General features: G+C 39.0%; 1 long non-coding RNA gene across 1 annotated transcript; it reads left to right on the top strand.

The window, feature by feature from the left end:
* Positions 1–300: 300 nt before the first annotated feature.
* Positions 301–22,213, top strand: LOC122223166. Its single transcript, XR_006204104.1, has 3 exons — positions 301–1,658; positions 18,461–18,584; positions 21,008–22,213. It is a non-coding gene; the product is annotated as an uncharacterized LOC122223166 (long non-coding RNA).
* Positions 22,214–24,603: the final 2,390 nt, after the last annotated feature.

Genomic DNA, 24,603 nt, shown 5'->3' on the forward strand with positions numbered 1-24,603 from the left:
GGGGGCTAGGGAAATGCTAAAAACCACATTGGGCCTGGGGGTGCAGCGGGAGGGCCGAGGTGGATACGCGGAGGGAGCAGGGTCTTGCGTGGGGTCCGGTTGCCCAAGCCTCGAATCGCATCTCCCTCGGGTTCCCGGACCAGACAGAGCGCCTGTCCGGAGGGGTGTGGAGTGGCTGTGCGTCACACCAGGCAGCCTGGGAACCCAACTGTTGGGCAACTGTGGTCACCTCCCGCCGCCTACTACGCTTAGGCGACCTGCGACACAGGCTCCTTCGGGGTGGGGGGGGTGGGGGGTGGCTGTTGATCCGAACGGGCGGGGCACCTGAGGAGACGGAGAAAAATGGAGACCGGGTTATTGACCTCCTATAACTCTTCTTCATTTGTGGGTATCCCTTGCCTGGTTCAGTAAAAAGCTTTTACTACCTTTGTAAGTCCCTGGAGGGCGGGGTGGAGGGTGCGGTGCCAACTCGCAACAGAAAAACAACTCAAGGGACGTTGGTAACTGTGTCAGTTTAACCTGCTGCAATTTAGTTGACGGTTTCTTTCATAACTGTAACTGCGGGCCTGTTACAAACCTTTAGAAATGTCGACGGAAACACTTTTCAAGCCTGGTGGTGTCCCGTTTCACTCTGTTTGAAAGAATTTTTAAAATCCGAATTGTTTTATACTTTATTTCCAGTCCATTGATCAGTCTTGAATCAATCGAGGTTAATGATAAAACTCTCTAATCCTATTCTCCAGTGATTGGATTTGGTGCAAAGGCCTCCCTTCCAAGCCAAATGAGTTTGAATGCGGTAGCTCCATCCCCAAAATAATGCTTTTCTCCTGTGGGAAATATTGATGTTTTAGTCTACCAGCTGTTGAAATAGTTTGGTTTAAAGCCTTCAAAAAGATCTCAAAACGTATCTCCAAATACCTGTTCATTATATGGAAGAGTATATTCATTCACCCTTTGGGAGTAGGGAAGGACAAACAGGTGCACATGGTCTACTCAAAAAAATATTAATGACTAGTAAAACAAAATGTAACACTACCATAATTTGCAAAATGATGTATGCCTCAGTCTCTTTATTTTTCTTTTTTCCTAGTTGTTAAATAGTTCTAATGCTGGATTGTGAAGAATGATAGGATCATAACAAATATCCATTTCTGAAGTCCCTAAAAGTAGGAACTGCTAGTTTTTAATATTATGCTTTGAAAATATAAAGATGCCTTATTGATAAGGGCTTCTTGTGCCTCTAATCTCTCTTGGATTACTAGAATGGTAAGTAAAAAGAAAAAGGCCCAGAAAAACAGTAACCATTGCAGTAACCATTGCAGTAACCATTCTGAATCATCAGAAGTATGATTCAGATAATGAAGTCTTGAGTTATAACTGTACTGTAATTTGTTATTATCTTACAAAAACAATTGTATGAACTTACTCTTTTTTTTTTTGAAAGCATATAGCAAATGTTTTTAAACTACTGATTGCTATTCGGGTGTGATATACTACATATAAACACTAGACACTTTGGATTTTTTTGCAAAAAAAACTTAATAAATTTATAAGAAAATATTGAACCTTGGAGATTTATATTTCTGGTAAAATCATAATATACTTTATGACTCCACAGAATTTTAGAATGACTGTTGAGAATGTGAAGAAATAACAAGGTAAGTGGAAAATGGGAACACTCTTGCCAGTTAAGTTTTTTAAGTTATTTGATAAATAAAGCAAGTGTATTTTTTTGATATTTATTATCTGCACAGTTAAATTTTTAGGTTCACTTTGTTTGAACAAACTTTGTCTTTATTGGTACTAAAAAGACAGTTGATAATCTCAGCACATGACTAGCAAAATCCTGAAAATTAATGTCAACCAGGAAGTCTTTATTATTTCCTGTTTGAGAAATTCCATATTCTTTGGAAAGCATATTACTTTTACAAAATCTAGAGTAGCCCTTTGTGGGTCCTTGATTCTGATATGCTCTACTGGGACTAGTTACTGATGGGTATCCGTAGGTGAAGGTAGATTGAGAAACATCCAGAATTGCAAGATGTTCAACATAAAGACAATGGTAACTCTTGTTTTTCTCATAAATGTTTTGGATGCCAAGATAGGATTTTAATTCCATAATTATGTTCTTGTTGCCTAGAGAATTTGTGTTTGAGAAGCTGCTAAAACCATCAGAATAGTATTAAAATAGCTTAGAATCTAAACCTATGTCATCATCCCCCAGATCCTTGCCAAACAGAGGAATAGCTTTCCAAATATGATACTTAAATTTACAGAGCCCTCTATAAATAGAACCCAGGAAATTCTAAGTCACCTTATAGTGAATATTTACATTTTCTATTTTCTTAATCATTAAAATTCTAGAACAGGAGCTGTGGTTCCCAGCGTTGGGCAAGGGGCAGGAGTCTGTACCTAGGAAGTTTTTTTCCTAAAGATACATATTGGGCACTCCCTTCCCTTCTCTGATGCACAGAAATTTCTAGGTTCTGGATAGTGTTTAGAAATTTTTTCTGACATCCACCAACATCTCATTTGCCATGTTTATGGCCATTGCATTTGGGTTATTTTTACTGATAAATTCTTGAATCACAAGTTAAATTTCAAATGAAAGTTTTAAGAGGTGATACTAAGGGGCAACAATACATAAAGTCTAACCATTGGAGTATATATGAAGATTCTACCTCCTCTAATTTCAAAGTGAAGTGTACAGATGGTAAAAAGTTTAGCTACTAATATCAAATTGGTACATTGATGCTGTATCATTCCTCACCTGCAGATTCTTTATTGTCCATTTTACCTCATGTATGTTGTCTTCAGCCTTTCTCTTAATCCTCACTATGTTTATTTAGGCCTCAATTTCTCTACTTCTTTTCCTCTAGCTCACCCTGTAGGCTTCCTTTCAGACTTGAAATCCAATGAAATTGCTCCCCTGATTTAAGTACACATATTTAAATATACCACAAATCTGCCTACATATTTTATTTAGTCTTTTCACAATCTGACCCCAGCATTGCCTCCCGTCATTCCTAAGAGGCACATGACACTAGCCATACATTTCTTCAGGTCATCCTAAAGGTACCTTTCATTGTAAATGGATATAGTTTATCTTATGAATTAGCCTCTTACAAGTTTAAGTAAGTCATGAAGGATTGTTGAGTGTCCTCATGCAGTTGTACTGACGCCTTATGCGACACCTCCCTTTTAGGTCATCAAATTGTGTATCCTAAGTGCAGCCGTGTCTTTGTAATAAAGCATTTGTTTTCATACTACATCGTGAGCTCCTTGAGTACAGGCTGTCTGTCCCCAGTGCATTATGTTGATATTTATTCAATAAATTGCATACCAGCCATTCTGCGGGGGGAGGGGGAGAGTTGTGAGGGGATCATAATAAAGACAGATACTTTAAAGAGTTAAAGTCTAGTACAGGAAACAATCCTAGTGTGAAATCATAACAGAAAAATGGTATGAAGAATCAATCATAAGAGAATTCATAATGGAGAATCCTGGTCAGAAAAGTCTCCCCAAAGGAGTGACATTCTGAAAACTGAAGAATTAATATGAAGTAGGTAAGCAAAAGAAATGTAAAGAGCTTTACAGGTAAAAGAAATAACATGGGCAAAAATTCTGGGGCCAGAGAAATGAGGTCAACTTCTCTCCCAGTTTGCCGAGGGTGGGCATTTTTCACTTTTAGAAATGCTCTGGTTTGGACTGGTATGGAACCTGGTACTGCTAGAACAGACAGTACTGAGGGAGATGAAGCTGTGTAGGAGCCAGGCTATTCAGGGCCCAAAGCTAGGTAAAGAAGTGGGTTCTTGGAACAAAAGGAAACTTTTGGAGGAGTTTAAATTGTGGAGTTTATTTTGCAATTTGGAAAGTTTAGCCTTAAAAAAAAGATTAGTGGCATGTCAAGGAAGACAAGTGAATTAGGCTAAAAAATAACTTGATAGTGTTAATGGTAGAAGAGAGCAGATTTGTAAGTGTCCACAGGATTTGCCAATGCAACTAGAATCAGGGTTAGGAGGAGGAGGGAAGCTGTACACATAATGGAATGGAAAAAATGGTAATGGCATTCACTTCAGTTGTAAAATGTTTGGAGATGGGTAGGTGTGGAGATCATAAATTTGGGATTTAACTGACTTTCTGATGCCTCTGAGCCATCTAAGTCTTTGAGATAGGAGTCCAGAACTTAGAAGAGAGATCTGGACTGAATAAAAGCTGTTAAGTGTGTGTGGAGAAGTTAAAGTCTTAAGTATACATGAAATTAACTTGGAAGACAGCCTAGGAGTATGCAGTCAAGAACTTAAATTAATTTTTGGCCAGTAGAGGAAGATGAGCTGGATAAGCAGTTGCAGATGTCAAGGGTGTTGTGCAATGGAGAACAAAGACAAGTACTTCAAGGAAAGAGTGGTAGGTAAATAGTGTATAGTACTATTGAGAATCATGAAATAAAGTCAAAATATCCATTGAACTTAGTAACACGATAAGCATCTGTTGCCTTAGAACTATTTTGTTGGAATAATAGGGCTAGAAGCCAGACTGGAGTGGAATGTGACAAATGAAGAAATTGGATCATTGAGTCTAAAATTCTCTTTCAGATGGTTTGACTTTGACTTGGGAGGAAATATGAACTGCTCTGTTTGCTTATGATGGGGGAAGGGCTGTGGATTTTTATTAGTTTAGGTGAGAGACTTAACATGTTTCAAAGACAGTGAGAAATGCCCTTTTGAGACAGGCTGATTAGAAAAGAGGGATAAGAATTAGCTGGAAGGATTAACATATTCATCATTCAAAAAAGGAAATACATTAAAAGTCTGATCTGAGAAAAAAATATATTTTTTTTCAATCAGGAACTAAACGCAAGATACCACTATTTATACTTAGGGGCTATAGGTGGTTAATGTGATTTGAGAATTTCTGGCAGCCTTCTAGTCCCCAAATATATTTATGCCTCATACTCTACTAATGTTTGAAAAATTGTTGGTACAAATCTATTTTAAAGCATATATTGCTGGGAAGAGTAATATGCTATAAAGTAAGTTCTCAACTGTGTAAAAAGAAATTTTGGGTGGCTTTGCAAGAAAAATGCTCAAGCCCTACCTCAAGAGATTATATCCCATTGTTTTGAGGTGAAGCCTTGGCCTATGCATTCTTTAAAAGCTCACCTCTTTTTTTTTTTTTTAACATTTATTTAAGAGAGAGTGCATCTGTGCGATGTAGCACCAGCAGGGGAGGGGCAGAGAGAGGAGGAGAGAGAGAGAATCCCAAGCAGGATCCGTGCTGTCAGCATAGAGCCCAGTGCAGGGATCCATCTCATAACCGTGAGACCATGACCTGAACTGAAATCAAGAGTCAGACGCTTAACTGACTGAGTCACCCAGGCACCCCAAAAGCTTACCTTTTTTTAAAGATGATTCCAGTGTGCTATTAGTACTGGAAAACTGTGGACATCATTGTATTAACACTGCATTGACTCATGACAGTTTAGATAAACTGTGGAGAGGCCAGGACACTTAGTTTGACAATAGTGGTTATTAATGGGGCAAGGAGAAATTTTGGCCCACAGGTGACATTTAGCAATATCTGGAAACATTTTTGGTTGTCACGATGAATGGCAGGTGCTGCTGACATATAGTGGGTAGAGGCCAGAAATACTGCTACAGATCCTACAATGCACTGGACAGCCCCAACAACAAGGAGTCATCTCGCCCCAAAAGACAATAGTACCATTGTTGAGAAACCCTCCTATAAAGGATGACAAGCAAGGTAGTATTTTTAGTGAAAACGGGTGGAGTTGTGGTTTGGTAAGGGTGCTAATGAAGGAGGATTTACTCTGACAGCCTAAACTCAGCCTTGCTTGTAGCTAACAACAAAACAACCCGCAAATACATTTGCGGAACAAAGAAATGTAACTAGCATTAATAGACTGTTGTTTTCCTTGTTTAAAAGAAAATACAGCATACCTGAAACTCTTATTGCTGATGGGAGTGTAAATTGGTCACAGCCACTTTGGAAAATTGATGGCAGTATCCATTATAGCTGAACTTATGCCTGCCCTATATCAGCAGTTTCTACCCCGTGTATTTCCGAGAGAAATTAATGTAGGTGTCTGCTAAAAGTTTTGTATACAAATGTTCGTGGCAGTTTGATTCATTATGGCATCAAACTGGAACAAAGTGAAGTATATCTATGCAATGAAATACTACCCAGCAGTCAAAAAGAAGACCTACAATAAGGATGGATCTCACAAGAATTGTGTTCAGTGAAATAGATATAAAAGAACTCATACTATATAATTTTATTTATACAAAATAAAAAAAAAACTATGATGATAAAAGGATAGTAACCTCTCAGGGCATGGATATTAGAAGAGGCATAAATGAAATGATGGAAATGTTCTTTCTATATCTTGATCTGGCTGATTCTATGAGTGTAAACATGAAAAAGTTTGAGCTGAACATTTCAGTTTTGTTACTGTGTATATAATATATCCCCATTTCTTAAAAACTGGGGAAAGAGGGGTGCCTAGGTGGCTCAGTCAGTTAAGCATCTACCTTTGGCTCAGGTCATGATTTCATGGTACACGGGTTCGAGCCCTGCTGCTGTAGGGCCCTGTGCTAACAGCTCAGAGCCTGAAACCTGCTTCAGATCCTTTGTCTCCCTCTCTCTCTGCCCCCCTCCAAAATAAATACTAAATTTTTTTTTAAAAAATTGAGGAAGGAAACTAGGAAACCTAATTTTGAACTATTTGAAGTCTTGTATCTCAAGTGCTTGGTTAAATACAGTGTTATTATCTAATAGGTTCACAATGCAAACAACTCTAATGCATTGCTTTAGTGAAAATAAATTTCAAATTTGGAGTTATATCTAGTTTTGAACCACAGCTTCATTATTAGCTATGTGACATTGGGCAAGTCACTGATATTGGGACTTTTTTGTGACTGTGGAAGAACAGAAGATCAGTGAGTTAAAAGTATAGAAAAATCCACCATTTGTTTTGTTTTAATTTTAGTCTTATTTCATTATCCTCCACCACTGAGAAATATTTACAGACATCCAGGGGTGAGCTTCAGCAAATATATGTGTATTAAGTAACTTAATGCCTCCATCTTTAGCTGGGATGGACAACTGCATCCCATCTGGACCAGTCAGATTCTCTTGAGAATTTGAAATTGGGATTGAGAGGGGCACCTGGTGGCTCAGTCAGTTAAGTGTGTTTGTCTCTTAATTTTGGTTCAGGTCATGGGATGGAGCCCTGCGTTGGACTCTGTGCTGAGCATGGAGCCTGCTTAGGAGTCTCTCTCCCTCTCCTTCTGCACTTCTCACCTGTTCATATTCTCTCTCTCTCTCTCTCTCTCTCTTTCTCAAAAAATTAAAAACAATAAAATTGGGGTTGAGAAAGTTTATCAGTTGATCTGTTCTGAGAAAGGAAGTTAGGTCAAGGCTACCTTACTTGGGAGCAGCAAGTCAGACCACAGATACCTCAACCTCTCAAGCACCTCTCTTTCTCCAGTACAAACTCAATCTGAGTTGTGTTGCAGACTAAGAATGATCTCAGATTATAATGTCATTCAGTGTTCTATGTGAGGTTGGTACTATTATCCCTACCTTACAGGTGAGGAAATTCAGAATCTTGACCAAAGTAAACATGAGAGGAAGCTAAAATAAAACTCAGGCAGTTTGACTCCAGAGACTGTGCTTTCCATGAAGCCATGCTGACAGATCAGACACAGCTGTAAGAGTTGCCTTGGCTCCAGATAGGTTTCCATTTCTTGATCTCATTGCCTTGAAAAGATTGAGTTTGCTTCCTATCTCTGAATTTTTCATCATAATTTATCCTTACAATAAAATTTCTTGCCGTTCCTTAAACTAGCTTGACTGAATTTCTGCCAGTTGCAACTATAAGAGTCTCCAGTTTGTGAATGGGATTGAAAATAACAAAGCTCAGAGAAACTGAAACTGACTGAATCAAGGTGGAATCCTAGACAATACTTCCTCCCCTAACATGCGGACTTGTTAGCTTGTGTTACACAATTCTGAATCTTTTACCTAGGCTTTCTCCAATAGTCTCTTAGAACTCAAAGTATATATACACTGAGGCAACAAGGCATTAGAGAATTTTGTAGCTACATTAAAAAAAAAAAAAGTCAAGTGCATTGGTTACTATATGCACTTGAGTTTTTAAAAGTCGATTAGGAAAGAGAAATTCTAAAAGTTCTCAGAAGAAAGTCAGTTGCACCAAATTTGGCTATTTATGCCAAATTTAGCACGTTGGACAATTATTGGAAGCCAATTTGCCTTTGGTCTGAAAGCGTATAAACAGCTCCAGAAATTAAGGGGTTTATTGAATTGCAACATTTTTTTTTTTTTTTGCCACCTTGTTTCTAACACTGAAGTTTTTACATTGAATTCCAGAAAGTGAAATTTTATTAATAGCAATGGAACACTCAAGAAGAAGCAAATGATGTTAAGGAACTCCAGTTTTTCAGTTTCCTTCAAAACATTTTTCACTGCCCATCCCCTTCCATGCCTCACAAAAGTGTGATGATCCTTTAGATTGTCTATCAGTAGCTGCTAAGATTGGAATGCACTATGTGTCTGGGAATGTTACTAAATGGCAAACTGCAAGCTGTCATGCACACGTTTCCTCTTGTTTGCTTTGAGGCTAACTCAGAACAATGAGGATGGGCAGAATCACAGCTGTTGCTAAGAAACAGAAGTCCAGAAGAATTGACAACTTTAGGAGAAACCTGACCCACTAAGGTCTTCAGCATTAGCTAAATACAAAACAAATCTCCCTGAAAGAAAATTGGCAGGTTGCATGCCATAAACCCCATAGTAGACTCAGACCACAGACTACCTCAACCCCTCAAACACCTCTCATTCTCCAGCACAAAAGAATCTGCACCAGCCAGAAGTGGGCACCCTTGACCCAAATGAAGAACCTTAGTGTCCCTTGTCAGGGGTGGCCCTGGAAGACTCTGTAAATGAGAATACAAATTGGTTGCAGCCAGATTTCCTAATAACTTACTAGGAAGTGTGTCTATTAGCTCATGCCTGATAAGATTTCAAGGGCCTATTTACTATCCCATTCCTGCTGGATATAATATATAATTTAGTTGAACTAGTTGAATTTACATTTAGTCCCCATATTGCAGAATTCAAGTATTTCTTTTTTCTTTTTCTTTTTTTTTTTTTAACATTTATTTATTTTGAGACAGAGAGAGACAGAGTGTGAGCAGGGGAAGGGGCAGAGAGAGAAGGGGACACAGAGTCTGAAGCAGGCTCCAGGCTCTGTCAGTCCAGAGCCCCACACAGGGCTGGAACTCACAAACCATGAGATCATGACCTAAGCCGAAGTTGAACGCCCAACCGACAGCCTTCCAGGTGCCCCTATTCAAGTATTTCTTAGGTGCTCTTTTTTTTTTTTTTAATTTTTTAATGTTTATTAGAGAGAGAGAGAAACAGAGTGTGAGCAAGAGAGGGGCAGAGAGAGAAGGAGACACAGAATCCGAAGCAGGCCCCAGGCTTTGAGCTGTCAGCACAGAGCCCGACGCAGAGCTCAAATTCAGGAACCGTGAGATCATGACCGAGCCAAACTCGGAGGCCTAAAAGACTGAACCGCCCAGGCATCCCTCTTAAGTTCGCTTTCTATGCCTACCCTTGTGGTAGGTATATGGAAAGCAGTGTTAAGATGGACATGGGTTTTTTTCTCACTTGGAGTTGATATTCTACTTTTGGGGAGGGAAAGAAGAGAGATCATTAAGGAAACAAGTTTACAAATTGGGATGGGCTTTGTAGGGGAAAGGTGAGGTAACGCCAGAGAAAGTAAAAACACTTAAATGGAAAGAGAAGTAGAGTGGTCAGGGAAGGCTTCTTTGAGCTGTTACTGGTAAGATGAGGTAGTGCCTATTGTATGAAGAACCATGGGAAAAGCAGGAAGAAGAACAGGTGCAAAGACCGTAAGGTAAGAAGGGGTTTCTTCTATGTGAAGAACCAAAGGAGGCAAGTATAGCTGTAGCATAGTGTGTGAGAAGTTAAGTTGCTAATGGACTCAAAAGACTTTCAAGGAACCTCCTTTGATCCAGAGCCTTGTCGTCTCTGGAAAGCATTTGGGTTTAATTCCAAACACAAGAAGATGCTATTGAAAGGCTTTACACCAAAGAATAGCATAATCTGATTTACTTTCTACAAAATTGTAGCTGCTATGTAGAAAATGGATAATAGTAGCAAAAGTGAAAATGGCTCTAACTCTCCACTTATAAAGCTATTCTAGTATACAATAGCTGTGAGGATTAGAAGAGTATCTTTGAAATGTAGAAAAGGTGGAATCAAGATTAATTTGGGATGGAAGAGTAACAACATTTGAGTTGAGGACCTTGTTTGCTATACAGTAGAATCTAAGTATATCAGTAAATAGCAAACAAGTATTTTTGGAGGGGAATGTGGAGATAAATATCAAAGCGCTAGAAATGTTGAAGGTATTTCAGAGTGGAGACGACTGGGAGAGGGAGATGCTATTTTTTTCCCATAAACATTCAATATCACTGTTTACTAAAAAAGTGTGTGTGTATGTGTGTGTACATAAAACCTTTGTTGTGAAAAGGTGTGTGGTAATGGATGGTATAAGTCAACAAAGCATTTTTTTTAGTTGAAAATACTGATATATGTTGGTACACTGGCATGAATAATAAGCAGAGAATGAAAGTTTGATGATGTGCTGTAGACAGAATAACTGAAGAAGCAACACTGAGAAGAAGAGAAAATATAGGTGTCAAGAGTTACAGTCGCCCATGATTGGGAAAATGACACTATTTCCATTTTAACAGGAAAGAAGGCTGAGAAGGTGAGTGCAGATGCAGAGAGGTTTGAATATTTGTTGTAATGAAAATGAAGTAAATCCTGTCTGATGGTTTCTGTACTCACCATGACTTATGGAAATAGATCATCAGCTGAAAATGAGTAAAAGTGAAGGAGTCTGACATGATAGGAAAAATATATATATATATATATGGCATTTTCCCCTTATAGGATGTAAAGACGAATTTCCTAGGGAAGCATAGTAGGACTGCCAGATTATCTTGGATGTTTGTTTGCAGTCTGTGGTTATGAGTTTAAAGAGAAATGAGTTAGCTGATTGTATTATTTATGAAATTGCTTGGGTCTCTGTACAAAGAAACAAATAATTGAAATCAAGCAGATTTCAGATTTTGTGAAATGAGCTCAACAGAGAGATGGGAACCAAGGCAGTTGATTTCACTTCAAAAGGAATGGTTGTATGATGAAAACATGAAATCCAAGCTGGATAAATGTAAGAGTGAATATAGATAATTAAAAAGCAGTGGGAGTGAAGGAGGCTGTCAATGAACTGGAGGTCTGTAAGAAGCTAAAGACTTACAGCCAAGCTAAAGTGAGCTGGACATATAGGAAGTAGTGGACCAAAAAGGATGTTCAAAATTGATATTTCACAGAGTACAGTTATCAGTGTTTACACAGTCCAGGATTAGTCCAGGATATAAACTGAGGTTGGCAATGGTCTTTGGAAGTGATGAAGGTTCCATGTGTAAGGAGCTTGGAAGTCTCCACTCTATGCTAGCAAACTATACAATCAGCAACTCTTCTTGGATCAGGAAGAGAAGGGACAACACAGGACAAACCTCTGCCACCAAGATTGGCGAGACAAATACACAGATTAGAAAAGTCTGAACTGTAATTGATGAATTGCTGGAGGCTTCGTGTAGACAACTCTGAGAGCTACAAAATCAGGGGACCCAGTCATAGAGGGGCCTACCCAAATATTGTGAGATTTACCTCCAAGAGCTTGACTAGGTTCCCACAGTAAATATCTGACAAGAATTCCCTTGTGCTTTCTACAGGGGGAGGGGGAAAGAACCATTTGAACATACTTCAGATCATTCTTCTTTTAAAACAGGCTTGCCCTCAGGAGAAACTAGTTAACCAGCACCTACCTAACTTGCTAGGCTATTATCAAAGCCTAACTGACCTAGGGGAAGGGAAACACCCAATTCCTACCCACTCTAGTCATCCTGTCCCACCTCAGGAGGACAGAAAAAAACCGAGAAACCCAGTTCACAGTTCACAGACCTAGGGACACTAAAAGACTAAGATCTAATCACCTGATTGTAGAATGTTTCTCCTCCACCAACACCTCAACACTGTATCACTAAGTCTATTTACTGCAATTCCTTTTATTCAGTACATTATGTCCAACTATGAAGAAAAAATTTCCAGGTATACCAAAAGGCAAAAAAAACACAACTTGGACAGTGTAAGCATCAGAACCAGACATGGCAGAGTTGTTGGGAATTATCAGATGAGGAATTTAGAACAACTATGATTAACATACAAAGAACAATAATGAACAAAGTAGGCAGCATAAAAGAGCAGATGGGCAATGTACGGAGAGAGTTGGAAATCCTAAGAAAGAAACAAAAAGGAATGATAGAGGTTAAAAAACAAAAACGTAACAAAAGAACTAAGAGACTATGCCATTGGATGGATCATCTAAATATACTTGAAAGTCACTGAGAATGACTACGTATAGTGTTGGAAAGGGGAAATAGGATAATAAACCAGGAAATAAAGCAGTCAATAAATAACAGAATGACTAGAAGTGGACAGCTGTGGAGGGCTGACCAGTGATAGAGCTGTGACATTAGCTTCAGAGGACCTTATATTCTTGGAGACAAGGAGGACATGCCCCAGAGCCTGTCCCTGGGATTCACTATATAGGGGCAAAGAAAGTCTTCCATTGAAAAGAATATAGTTGAGTCATTATTAATTTAATACAGCAGAGACTCATTTAATACTAAGAATGTAGGTCCTATTTTGATAGGGACACATTCTATTCAACAGCTATATGTGAAACAGATACATATTGTGCTTTTTGTTTTAGGTGTTTGACATACAGCAATCAACAAAAAATCCAAGTCTCTGCATTTTTTTGAAACTTGTATTCCTGTGTGGGGAGCCAGAAATTACACATACCTTATATCTGGTAGTGGTAAGGGCTGCGAAGAAAAAAAATACGTATTTTGAGGGATAGAGGGTGATGGAGATGGTATTTTAAACAAGGTCACAGAGAGCTTTTCTGATAAGGTCATAGATATGTAAGCCAAAAACTGAATAAAGTAAAGCAGAGAGTCGTGCAGATATTTGGCGGGGGCAGGGGCATTCCATGCAGAAGGAAGAGAGAGGACAAAGCCATAAGGCCAGAGGGTACATAATAATAAACAAGGAATCTAATTTGAGTTCAATAGAGTGAGCACTCACATTCAAATTATTTGTTTGTTTATACTAATTTTTGTATTAACATTGAGGAAGTAAAAGTGCTCATTTAGCCAGAAGCTTCTCTATCTTTTCACATTTTATTTAAAAAAATTTTTTTTAAGTTTATTTATTTTTGAGAGAGAGAGAGAGAGAGAGAGACAGAGTATGAGCAGAGGAGGGGAAGAGAGAGGGAGACACAGATTCTGAAACAGGCTTCAGGCTCTGAGCTGTCAGCCCAGAGCCCGACGTGGGGCTTGAACCCACAAACCATGAGATCATGACCTGGGCCAAAGTCGGACACTCAACCAACTGAGCCATCCAGGCACACATTTCACATTTTAAATTCTCCATAGATGTTAATTTTTCACCCTGAAATGTGAAATATTTAGAGATTTGGTATAGCATATTAAGGCATAAATGCTTTACTTAAAAAGAAAAACTAAAAATCAATTTGATTTTATGCTTTCTTAATATTATTTAATATGGTGGATCACCTATTTTTTACTCTGACTAGTTAAGATCACTTTCATTAGAGAAATGTAAGTAAAAATTACATGACACTATCCTTTTATTTATGTCACTAACAAAACTTCCAGAGAAGATGGTAGCTGAGCCTACCTGATTCATCTGAAATAAATGAATAAGACAAACAAGTACAAGTACTTTAAATTTGATGTTCTTTCTGTCTTCATAGTTAAATTAACATCTAGTCATTAATAAATAAAGCTGATTAAACATTTTCAACACTATTCAAACTTTTTTTAAAAAAAAAAACATAGGATGGGGGCACCTGGGTGGCTCAGTCAGCTTTGGCTCAGGTCATGGTTTTGCGGTTCGTGAGTTCAAGCCCCACGTTGGGCTCTGTGCTGACAGCTTAGAGTCTGGAGCCTGCTTTGAGTTTTATGTCTCCCTCTGTTTCTGCCCCTCCCCTGCTCATGCTCTGTCTGTCTCTCTCTCTCAAAATTAAATAAACAAAAATTAAATAAATAAATAAATAAATAACATAGTATAAAGAGTACAGTCTGTAGAATTGCTATGAGGAAGGAAGTGGCAGCCAGTATCGTGCCTATTCTCATACTTCCATTTCAGCTCTTATCCCACCCACCCTCTGAATCTACTCTTAACAAAGAATCCGTAGAGCGTCTTTAAAAACGTAAAGTAAATCCTATTGCTCCACTGTTTGACACCCTTTCAGAAAAATCCAACCTTTTTCCATGGTCTTCCAAGAGCCTGCATGACCTCACTTCAGTCTAGCTCTGCAGAGTCTTACCCCATCATTCTCCCCCCTACTCATTATGTCCCAGCCACTTGGCCTCCTTTCTATCCGCAAGCCTGCCAAATTCTTCTCCACTTGCAGGCTTTTGCTCTTGTCCTTTCTAGGCCTGGAATGCTTCTCTCAGCTCTTCTCCTGCAGGCTATCCGTCATCCTGTAGGTCTCCGGTCAGATGTCACTTCCTCAGAGAGGCCCTCTAAACAGCATTCTCTAAAGAGGCTTTCCTCAGTTACTTTTGCTAGTTCTCTTCTTTATTTTCCTCATACAAATAGTGATTAGGATTTACAGTTACCTCATTTTACTTGTGTTACTGGCCTATTGTTTTCTCCCCTACTACAGGATAATCTTCCTGATCAGTTGATACGATGAAACATTTGGAAAAGTTTGAGGATATGTTAAAAGTAACTTTTTTTGGTAGGATTTTTAAAAGCAATTAAAAACTACAGGTAAAACAAACATTCTACAGAAAGGAAATAAAATTGTAGTACCCTCTTGCCATCTTTTTCATGGCTATCATGAAGTTGACACTATTAGGGATTTTAATACATACGGCGATGTAATCCTCCTGAAGTGGTAGGGGGTGGATGTAGTAAGTGAGTGCTAAATGCCTATGGTGGAAGTTGGCATTGCTGATCCAACATCCATTCCACCCTTCCCCATTGCATAGTGGCCATGTAGTCCCTTTAGAGCTCATCCTGATGAAATCAATTATTGTAATCCAATTCCCCTTGCTACTCTAATAAATTTGTGGATGGGCAGTTTGAAACCAATAAATTCATGGCATCCCCTAGATTACAGGGAGTGGTTCAGGAATGAACATATGACCCAATTTGTAGTAGAGGTCTATCGGGGGTTTGTCTAGGTATTCAGAAAAAGAGATTTCTTTGTTTTAATGTGAAAAATCGGAGAATGACTTCTTTCTTCTTTTGAATGTCAGCTGTGTTAATGTGAAACCAGGAATTCCTACAACCCATTTACCTCCACAGGAGAGGCAGTCTAAGGATGGGGACATCATACCGAGGATAATAGAACTGAGGGAACCACAGAAAAATGGAGCCAGTGCCACTGGAAGTGGACTTGGGTTCACAATAAACTCTGGGCTTCCAATTGTGGAAATCAGTGCAGTTCTTATTTCTTAAATGAGGTGGATTGCTATTACTAGAAGTTGAGGCATCCTACCTGACAAAACCGTGTCAGGACTGGAGATCATGACCTGACCCAAAGTTGGGCACTTAACCAACTGAACCACGCAGGTGTCCTTTGCCCTATCAGGTTTGTCTTAATAAGTCTCTTAACAAGTGAAGAGACATTGTCTAAAATATGTAAATAAAGAAATAAAATAGCTTTTAATATCTATTATTTAGGAAATGGGGCTTGTTAACAGAAGAAACAGCTTTAAATACCTGAAAAGTGTTTGCCTCAGGGCCTAGAGATGAAGAGAAGAGAAAGGAGGCATCGGTTATTCTTTTAGTTGTTAGTCCATCAAAACTATTTCATTTTTTTAACCATGTACTTTAATTTTTTAGACTTTTTCAAAAAGAACCAAAGGAGTTCAGAATTTTTTATTTTATTTTAGAGAACATGAGTAGGAAAGAGGGGTAGAGGGTAGGGGGAGAGAAAGAGAGTGAGAGAATCCCAAGCAGACTCCATACTCAGCACAGAGCCTGACTCGGGGTTGGATCCCACAACCCTGGGATCATGACCTGAGCTGAAGAGTCGGACATTCAACCAACTGAGCCACCCAGGCACCCTAAAGTGTAGAATTTTAAACTGAGTCCATTAAAAAAATGATTTTTAATTACTTTTTAACCAAAGTATCTGACATCCTAGATGTAGAGAATGGTAATAAAAGAGTGGGGTATAGAGAGTGCACATAGAAAAAAAGGCAGGCTCTTAAAAGATAAAAAGTTAGCAGGTTTGTCTGTTTTTAAAGTGCCCAGTGGATAATATCTCTAAATGTATGTACTATGCTGCAGAAGTATTGAACAACCCAAACAATACTGAATTCTTGTTTGTTAAGATTTCTTAGAACAAAATGAGCATTTTATGTATACAGTTGTTATAACCTGTTTCTGAGCAATAAGAGTATCAGTTTTTCTTTTTTTTTAGTTTGATACTGACAGTATGCTTTCTCTAAGTAATATTATGGCCCCATGCTCCTCTTGTAAAATATTTTCCTGTTTCAATGTGAAGCAAATTTATCGTTCCCCTATAGATTTTCACAGTGCTCTCTTGTTCACTCTGCATAAAATTCTAGATGGATAATTTGATACTTTCCTCCTCTTACTACAAATTCACTTTGCATCTTTTCTCATCCAGATTTCAAATGTTGTCTAACATATATTTTAGTGGAGTGTTTCAGTATCTCCCACAACCACTTAATTTTTCTATAGGATAAATAATTGGAGACACATCTAATTTTTTTTTCACTACAGAAAAATGCCCGCGTGAGAGGAAAGTAGTGGCTGAAATCCAGCCTGTGTCCTCTTGCTATGTAGTCTGGAATTTGCTGCCATGAAGAAAGGGCACATTCGATAATTCACACAGTTTCTATATGTGTTAGAGGAAAACAAAAAACAGCAGTAGGAGAAGATCATAGAATATATAATCAATTTTTAACCAAAATTTTTGGAGCATCCTCTGAGTGTTAGGCACTGAGATCACAGAAGTGAGGAAATCAGTGGGCCCATAATGAATATTGACTACCCCAGTTTTTGTATTTTCTCCCATTGTCCCACCTGGTTCGTGTCCCCTTTTGCTCTCAAGTATGTGCCAGTTTGGACAGTAAATGATATAGTCACCCTGAAGAAGAAAGAAAATTTCATTCTAGACTGAGTGGCAAAGTCATAAGCAAGTGGAAAAGCATGATCCCCTCTGCTTTGGCAGGGCAGGAGGGTCGGTGGGGGAAGTGGAAAAAGGTACAAATATGATTGAAAACACAGGGACTCCGAGCTGGTGAAGGGATTTACACAGCACTTTAAAGGAGTTTTTATTTGTCTTGAGAGCAATGAGAACTAGCAATGGTCTGGGGCAGGCAAAGGATAAGATCAGATATGTTTAGGGTTGGAAAGACCAAAAGTACATTTCTGTACCACTGCCTTTCATTTCATCTGCGCCCCCACCATATACACATACATGGCTCTAGGAAGGAGAGGAGAATCATGTCCTTTCTGAGTATAAACATAATCACAACTGAGGGCCACTTAATCTTAAATCCACTACACCTCCTTGGAATGAAGAACCCACCCTTTCCATTCCCTCTGTAAAACACACTGACTGCTGTCATCAGCACGCTGAACTTCTAAAGGCTTATAGGTGGTAAACTACTCTAGTGCAATATACATTTCTGCTCCTATAAGTTGAATTGCATATTTTAAATTATGTGTTTGTTCTTTGAAGCCTGTTAATGCTAGTTGTACTTGTTATTGTAGTTAAGTCATTGAAAAAAATTACATAAACTGGTGAACTAAGAAGGGAAACTAGTTTCTACAAAAATTTTGGGAATGATTTTGAAAACCTGAAAGACAACTGGCCAAGAATATTCAGATAAATGAGGTGTGTGTGTGAGGCAACTATTAAAAAAAAAAAAAGTAAAATAGCATAAACTTCCAGAAGATTTTGTGCTCAGTTTGCTTTACCATATACTTTGTAACTGAAGCCATATTAATATGCTCTATTAAAGGGACAGGCCAAGCCTGGGCTGCAGTCAAGGCTACTACTTGTTTGGGCTTATGGTGGTATATGATAATTCTCCAGGATTCACCCAGTTTTTGCAGGGGGCAGACAAGTGAATTAAATGGAGATATGATAGGGACCATGTATTAGGGTTCTCCAGAGGAATGGAATAATAGGAGATAGATAAATATATATATCTTTAAATTTTTTTTTTTTTTTTTTAAGGAATTGGCTCATGCTTTAGAGACTAATTCCCAAGATCTGCATTTGGCAAGCTGGAGACCCAGGAGAGCTGATGGTATTGTTCTGGTCCTAGTCCAAAGCCCTGAGACCCAGGAGAGTTGATATTGTAAGTTCAAGTCTGAGTCTGAGTCCAAAGGCAGAAGACTGATTCCCAGCTCTAAGACAGACAGAGAAAATTCTCCATTATTCAGCCTTTTTTGTTTTATTCCGGTCTTTAATAAATCCAGATGAGGGCCACTCACATTGGGGAGGACAATCTAGTCAGTCCACCTATTCAAATGGAAATTTGGATCCAGATGCACTCTTACAGACACACCCAGAATGTTTAACCAAATATCTGGGCACCTTGTGGCCCAGTCAAGTTGACACGTAAAATTAACCGTTACAGACGACCACCCAGGCATCCTTGTGATCCTTAGGAGTGGCACTCATCTTTACCATCTGTACCCAAAATATGATATATTGCTTTGTTTTTGTTGTAGTTTAGTCAGAAGTGAACGGGGTATTAGTTTCCAAGACTCCTATTTAGCCTTCCCCACTGTAACAGCTCTTGCTTTAGGAGCTAAAACCCAATGTGGGGATTACTCCAACTGCCGAATATGTCAATCATACTCATAACATTTAGGGACTGAAGAAATGAGAGCGCTAGCTGTTTCCACAGACCCGCTGTACTCACTGCGAGCCCAGGTTTGTCCCAGACTACATTTATTACCTGGCCTTTATATGTTCCTATTTTTAATGGGGAGACCAGGATAACACTCTTGGTCTCCAAGTATCAATGTCAACTCATACCCTATGTCCAATTTTCCCTGAAATGTCTGGATATTTCCTTTTCCTTAATGTTCAGTCACCTGAGAAAATGGCCGAGGTTCCTTTGGGAGAAGGACTAACTAGAAGAATCAGTATAATATCTATTTTCCATAGTATTGTGGAGTCCTTTCCTCCAGGACCTGGCTGCCTCCATAATCAACAGGTTCTGGGCCTGAAAATGAGCTGAGATCTGGGAACTGGGCAAGGGATCATGACTTTTTTTTCTATTATGACCAAGTATCTTCATCCACTCTTGCTTTCTTTGATTACATATATTAGGCAGTATCCTTGTTGACTGCCCATCAATTTCTCCCCCTAGGAACACTGAGTTCTAGAAAACATCTCTACAACTCTTTCCAGGTTAACTCCTTTGGCTATAATGCTGGTTTTGACAGTTATTAGGATAATTGTGAATACCCTGACTTCTAGCATTAAGTTTTGTCTTCTGGATCTATTGTGCATTTGGGTCCCAACATTCCTGTTGCTGTTAATAAGCCGAGTTCTATGATAATATCACCTATTATGAACTCTGGCCTTTAAAGGCAAGCTGTCACTGAACTTCTTTGTAAGGGTAATGCCTCTCTTACCTGGGCATGCCCAATGTCTTGGTGAATGGTGTATCCTCTGACCTCTCTCATGGAACATAATCTTCCCTGTGGGCTCCTGGCCTCAATAATGTATCTACTTTTCTGATTTTTTAAATCTCGTCCTCCATTGCTTGCCATGGCAATTCAGGTATTTCAACATCTCTCAGCATACCAGTACTTTGTCCAGACTTCTAGGAACCATCCTAACAGGAGGTTTGCACCACCCCCTGGGCCCCTGCCAGGGTGTTAAATCCCATATTCCAAGAATGCTTCCAAGTCAATAAGCTCAGCCTTGTCTAGTTTATGTTCTAGCTCTCTTGATGAAGCACTCTGAAAATCCAGTCCCAAATACTCCTCTGTTTGCTATCAGTATATGCTGACTAGTTCTTGCTCTTCTTTGGGATATAAATCAGGGGTAGCTTATTCCCATGTGGATTATGCTATGACTTAACCCTAGTTATTGGTATGGCAGCCATGAGAGAAGGTGAGGTAAGTTTCTGAGAGAGCCTCCTTTTGTTTTGTTCAGAACCACTCACTATAGTAACTTTCTGCCTGAAGGGAGTGCTAACTTTTAATCAGAAAAGTGGGGAGCATACGTAGGCTCTGAGTGTTCAGATGAGTCTCAGCAGCCAGAATCTCTGGGGGCATCCGCACAGCTGTCCATATCCCACGTGTCAGGGTCCCAAGTTGTCCAACAAGTTACCTATCCTTGGCTTCAATTGTTTTAAAACTTTCTTGATTAATTAAGTTTTGAGTTTGCTGTTCAAGCTTTTTCTGTTTTCCCAGGGTAGGGGATAAGAGTGACTTTGGAAGCTACTAGTGAAGTAGTGAGTTTTCACTTGGTTAACTGCGCTCTGGTTTTCATTAACCTTTTGTAGGCCTTTGTGCAACTTAATAAGACCTTGTATGTATTGTTCCTACATGTACACACACTTTTGAATTGCCTGAAATTTTTGCCCCAGCCATAGCATTCCTCTGCTTCAGAATAATTGCCTTAGCGCCAACTGGCATAACTGGGCCACCACATTTCTCCTAGGGCCTCTCCGTGCCCCAGATACCATGTGTGGCGAGGTTCATTGACAGTGGGACAGTTCTGATTTAGTTTCCCAAACCCCATCTACTGCTTTCTCAGACGACACCTTTTATCAACTGTGCCGCCTTCAGTGTTCCAAGAAAAAGATGACATGAAGTTAGTTGTACAGGAAGTCTATTGGAAGAAAGGTAAAGGGAAAGACAGCAGCATTGGGAAACAAAGCTCTCAGATTATGGTACAAATCTGACAAAAGCTCACGCAACACGACATGGAGCTCTGGAACAAATATTGCCTGTTGGGGAAATCCTACATTGGGAGAAATGGCTGTGCCCTAGTGTGATTCCCATGCTCAGTCATTGGCTGAGGGCTACCAGAGAAGAGGTTGTCTCCACTGGAATGCTGTATCAAAACTCAAAAATGCTGCAGGTAGAGGCAATTACTTTAATGGCATTAATTGCAGCTGAACTGCAAGTTCTATCTTGAAGGGAGATCGAAGTAGTGCACTTCCATGTCTGTCCTACTGATCTAGTCTGAGAAGGCTCAGGTGTGCCAGCAACGAGTAGCCAAAGAACTTGATCCAGGGGATGGGAAGGAAGGCTGAAATAGGAGGGCTGATTGAAAGCTACTGAAGAAGCAATTACAACACTAGATCTCTCCAAGTCCGTATCACCAGGCAAAGGCCAACGGGAAAGTGGAGTTTTACTGGAACACAGCTATGACCTTCTGTTTACATACTGCCTATGGCTGCTTTCTTCCTACAACACAAGAGGTGAGCAAATCGAAAATATTTACTACCTAGCACTATACGGAAAAGTTTTTGTTGACTCCTTCTCTCTCAAGGTTAGTTATGTCTATATATTTCTATGGCAGAAATAATTTTAAAAATGTTGTGTTGTGGCATATCCCTTCCCAAATCTGTATTCAGAGAAATCACATTGGTAGCTTGAAATAGGCTGTGGTGGGAGAATTTTTATCATAGAAACTAACAAATGCTACCATGCAGGACCTTTCCTTTTTGGAGAGCTGCTTGTTAAACATTTACCAGCAGCATTTATTGCTTCATGGTAAGCATTGTGAACTAAATTGTGCCTTCCCAAAATACATACGTTGAAGTCCCAACTCCCCGTACCTCAGAATGCGGCTGCATTTGGGGATAAAGTTTTAAAAGAGGGAATTAAGTTAATCAAAAAGACTGGTGTCTTCATAAAAAGGAAATTTGAAAATGGGTACGAAGGGAAGACCGTGTGAGGACTCGGGGGAAAATGGCCAACAAGCCAAGGAGAGAGGCTCCAGAAGAAATCAACCCTGCCGACACCTTGATCTTGAGCTTCTGGCATCACAGAACTCAAAATAAATTTCTGTTTTCTGAGAAACCCAATCTGTGGTACTTTCTTGGGGAAAACTAATATACTAAGTGACCTAGAAAGTATCAAAGTGTACAGAAGACAATTTATTGACATGATTTTCAGAGTTTTGGTAATCTATTGTGTTCACCCCCCTCTTTTTACCCCCTAGTTCAGCTGGTCACGCTAAGTGTCAGATCAGCCTTTTGTACTCCTTGAAAACTGGTTCCCCTAGGAAATAAATACTATATTAATAGAAGTACGATACTAGTACTGAGTATATATTGGAGTAAACTCTTTGGCAAAGTGTCTATATTGCTCCTTTAGGCATAATTAGACTTTAAAGCCTTTATAAATTCTTTTAAAAATCAAGTGTTCTTGGGAAGATGCTAATCTATTTTCAATTCGGATTAATTAATACTATGGAAACTATAGTCAGGAATCTGGGTTTTTTTTCATGTATATTTACATTCAGTTAATGAATACAATCATCTCCCCATGTGTATTTGTTTTCTGTAGTTTCAGTACCTGAACATGAGGTCAGTAAATGAAAAAATGCTTTCCTTTTTAGACTTTCAAATATGCACAATATATTTTTAAAATCCTGCTAGCATGAAAAAGGAGCAATTTGTAAAACATATCATTTAGTAAGAAACCTCTTAAGTGTTTGGGTGGTGTTGAGCAGTTTTCTAGGCAGAATATTTACACTGTGTGCAGTAATAAGGTGCATACCTCCTCTGGACAATATGGAGTACTTCAGTCATTTCCAAAATTTATTTTATTTTTTTAAAGTTTTTATTTTAATTCCACTTAAGTAACATATAGTGTTGTATCAGTTTCAGGTATACAATATAATAATTTAATACTTCCATACGTCACTTTGTGCTTATCACAATTGCATTCCTAATCCCTGTTACCTATTTAACCCATCCCCCCCCATCCATCTCCCCTCTGGTAACCATCGGTTCTCTATAGTTAAGAATCTGTTTCTTGGTTTGCCTTCATTCTCTCTCTCTCTCTCTCTCTCTCTCTCTCTCTCTCTCTTTCCCTTTGCTGATTTGTTTTGTTTCTTCAACTCCACATATGAGTGAAATCATATGGTATTTGACTTTCTCATTTGACTTAGTATAATACTCCCTAGCTCCAACCATGTTGTTGCAAATAGCAAGATTTTATTCTTTTTCATGGTTGTGTAATTTTCCATTGTGTATATATACCCCATCTTCTGTATACATTCATTAGTCGATGGACACCTGGGCTATTTCCATAGTTTGCCTGTTGTAGATAATACTGCTGTAAACATTGGGGTGCATGTATCCCTTTGAATTAGTATTTTTGTGTTATTTGGGTAAATACCTACTAGTGCAATTCCTAGATTGTAGGGTAGTTCTATTTTTAACTTTTTCAGGAACCTCCATTCTATTTTCCACAGTGGCTGCACCAGTTTGCATTCCCACCAACAGTATAAGAAGGTTCCCCTTTCTCCACATCCTTGCCATAAGAGCCTGTTGTTTCTTATGTTGTTGATTTTAGTGATTCTGACAGGTATGAGGTAATATCTCACTATAGTTTTGATTTGCATTTCTCTGATGGTGAGTGATGTTGAGCTTCTTTTCATGTGTCTGTTGGTCATCTGTGCATCTTCCTTAGAAAAATGTTACTCATGCGGCGCCTGGGTGGCTCAGTTGGTTAAGCCTCCGATTCTTAATTTTGGCTCAGGTCATGATCTCACAGTTTATGAGATTGAGCCCCATGTCAGGCTCTGCACTGACAGCATGGAGCCTGCTTGGGATTCTCTCTCCCTCCTTATCTGCCCCTCCCCCTCCCCCTCTCATTCTCTTTCTCTCTCTCTCTTTCTCAATAAACAAATAAACATTTTTTAAAAAAAGAAAAATGTTATTAATGTCTTGTGCCCATTTTTAAATTAGATTATTTATTTTTTGGGTGTTAAGCATTTCCAAAATTTTAAATGTATTTATTTTTTAGCAGGGAAGCTATCTTTAAACAAAAACTTGTTTAGAATCATAGGCAATCAAGGAAGTAAAAGTAAAGATGGTAGAATTGAAGGTAAGGGAGGGCTGCAGAGGTTCTTCCACTCAGCTACCTCTCTGTCGTCCTGGAAGTCCTGTTGGCTCCTTTAAGAATCCTGGGCCCCTAAGAAATGCAGCTGGGAAACTGTTACAGAGAAATAAGCACTAGGTAAGAATTTGAAAGCTATGCTCTGAGTTTGTGATTTTGAGCTGGTCATTAACCTTCTCTGGTCTTAGGTTCCCTGATTTTCTCAGTGGAGATATAGGATATAGGTGATCTCTAAGGCACTTCTCAGCCCTTAAATTCTATGATCTCCTTCTA

This window comes from Panthera leo, chromosome A1 (assembly GCF_018350215.1).
Source record: "Panthera leo isolate Ple1 chromosome A1, P.leo_Ple1_pat1.1, whole genome shotgun sequence".
NCBI classification, from domain to species: Eukaryota; Metazoa; Chordata; class Mammalia; order Carnivora; family Felidae; genus Panthera; species Panthera leo.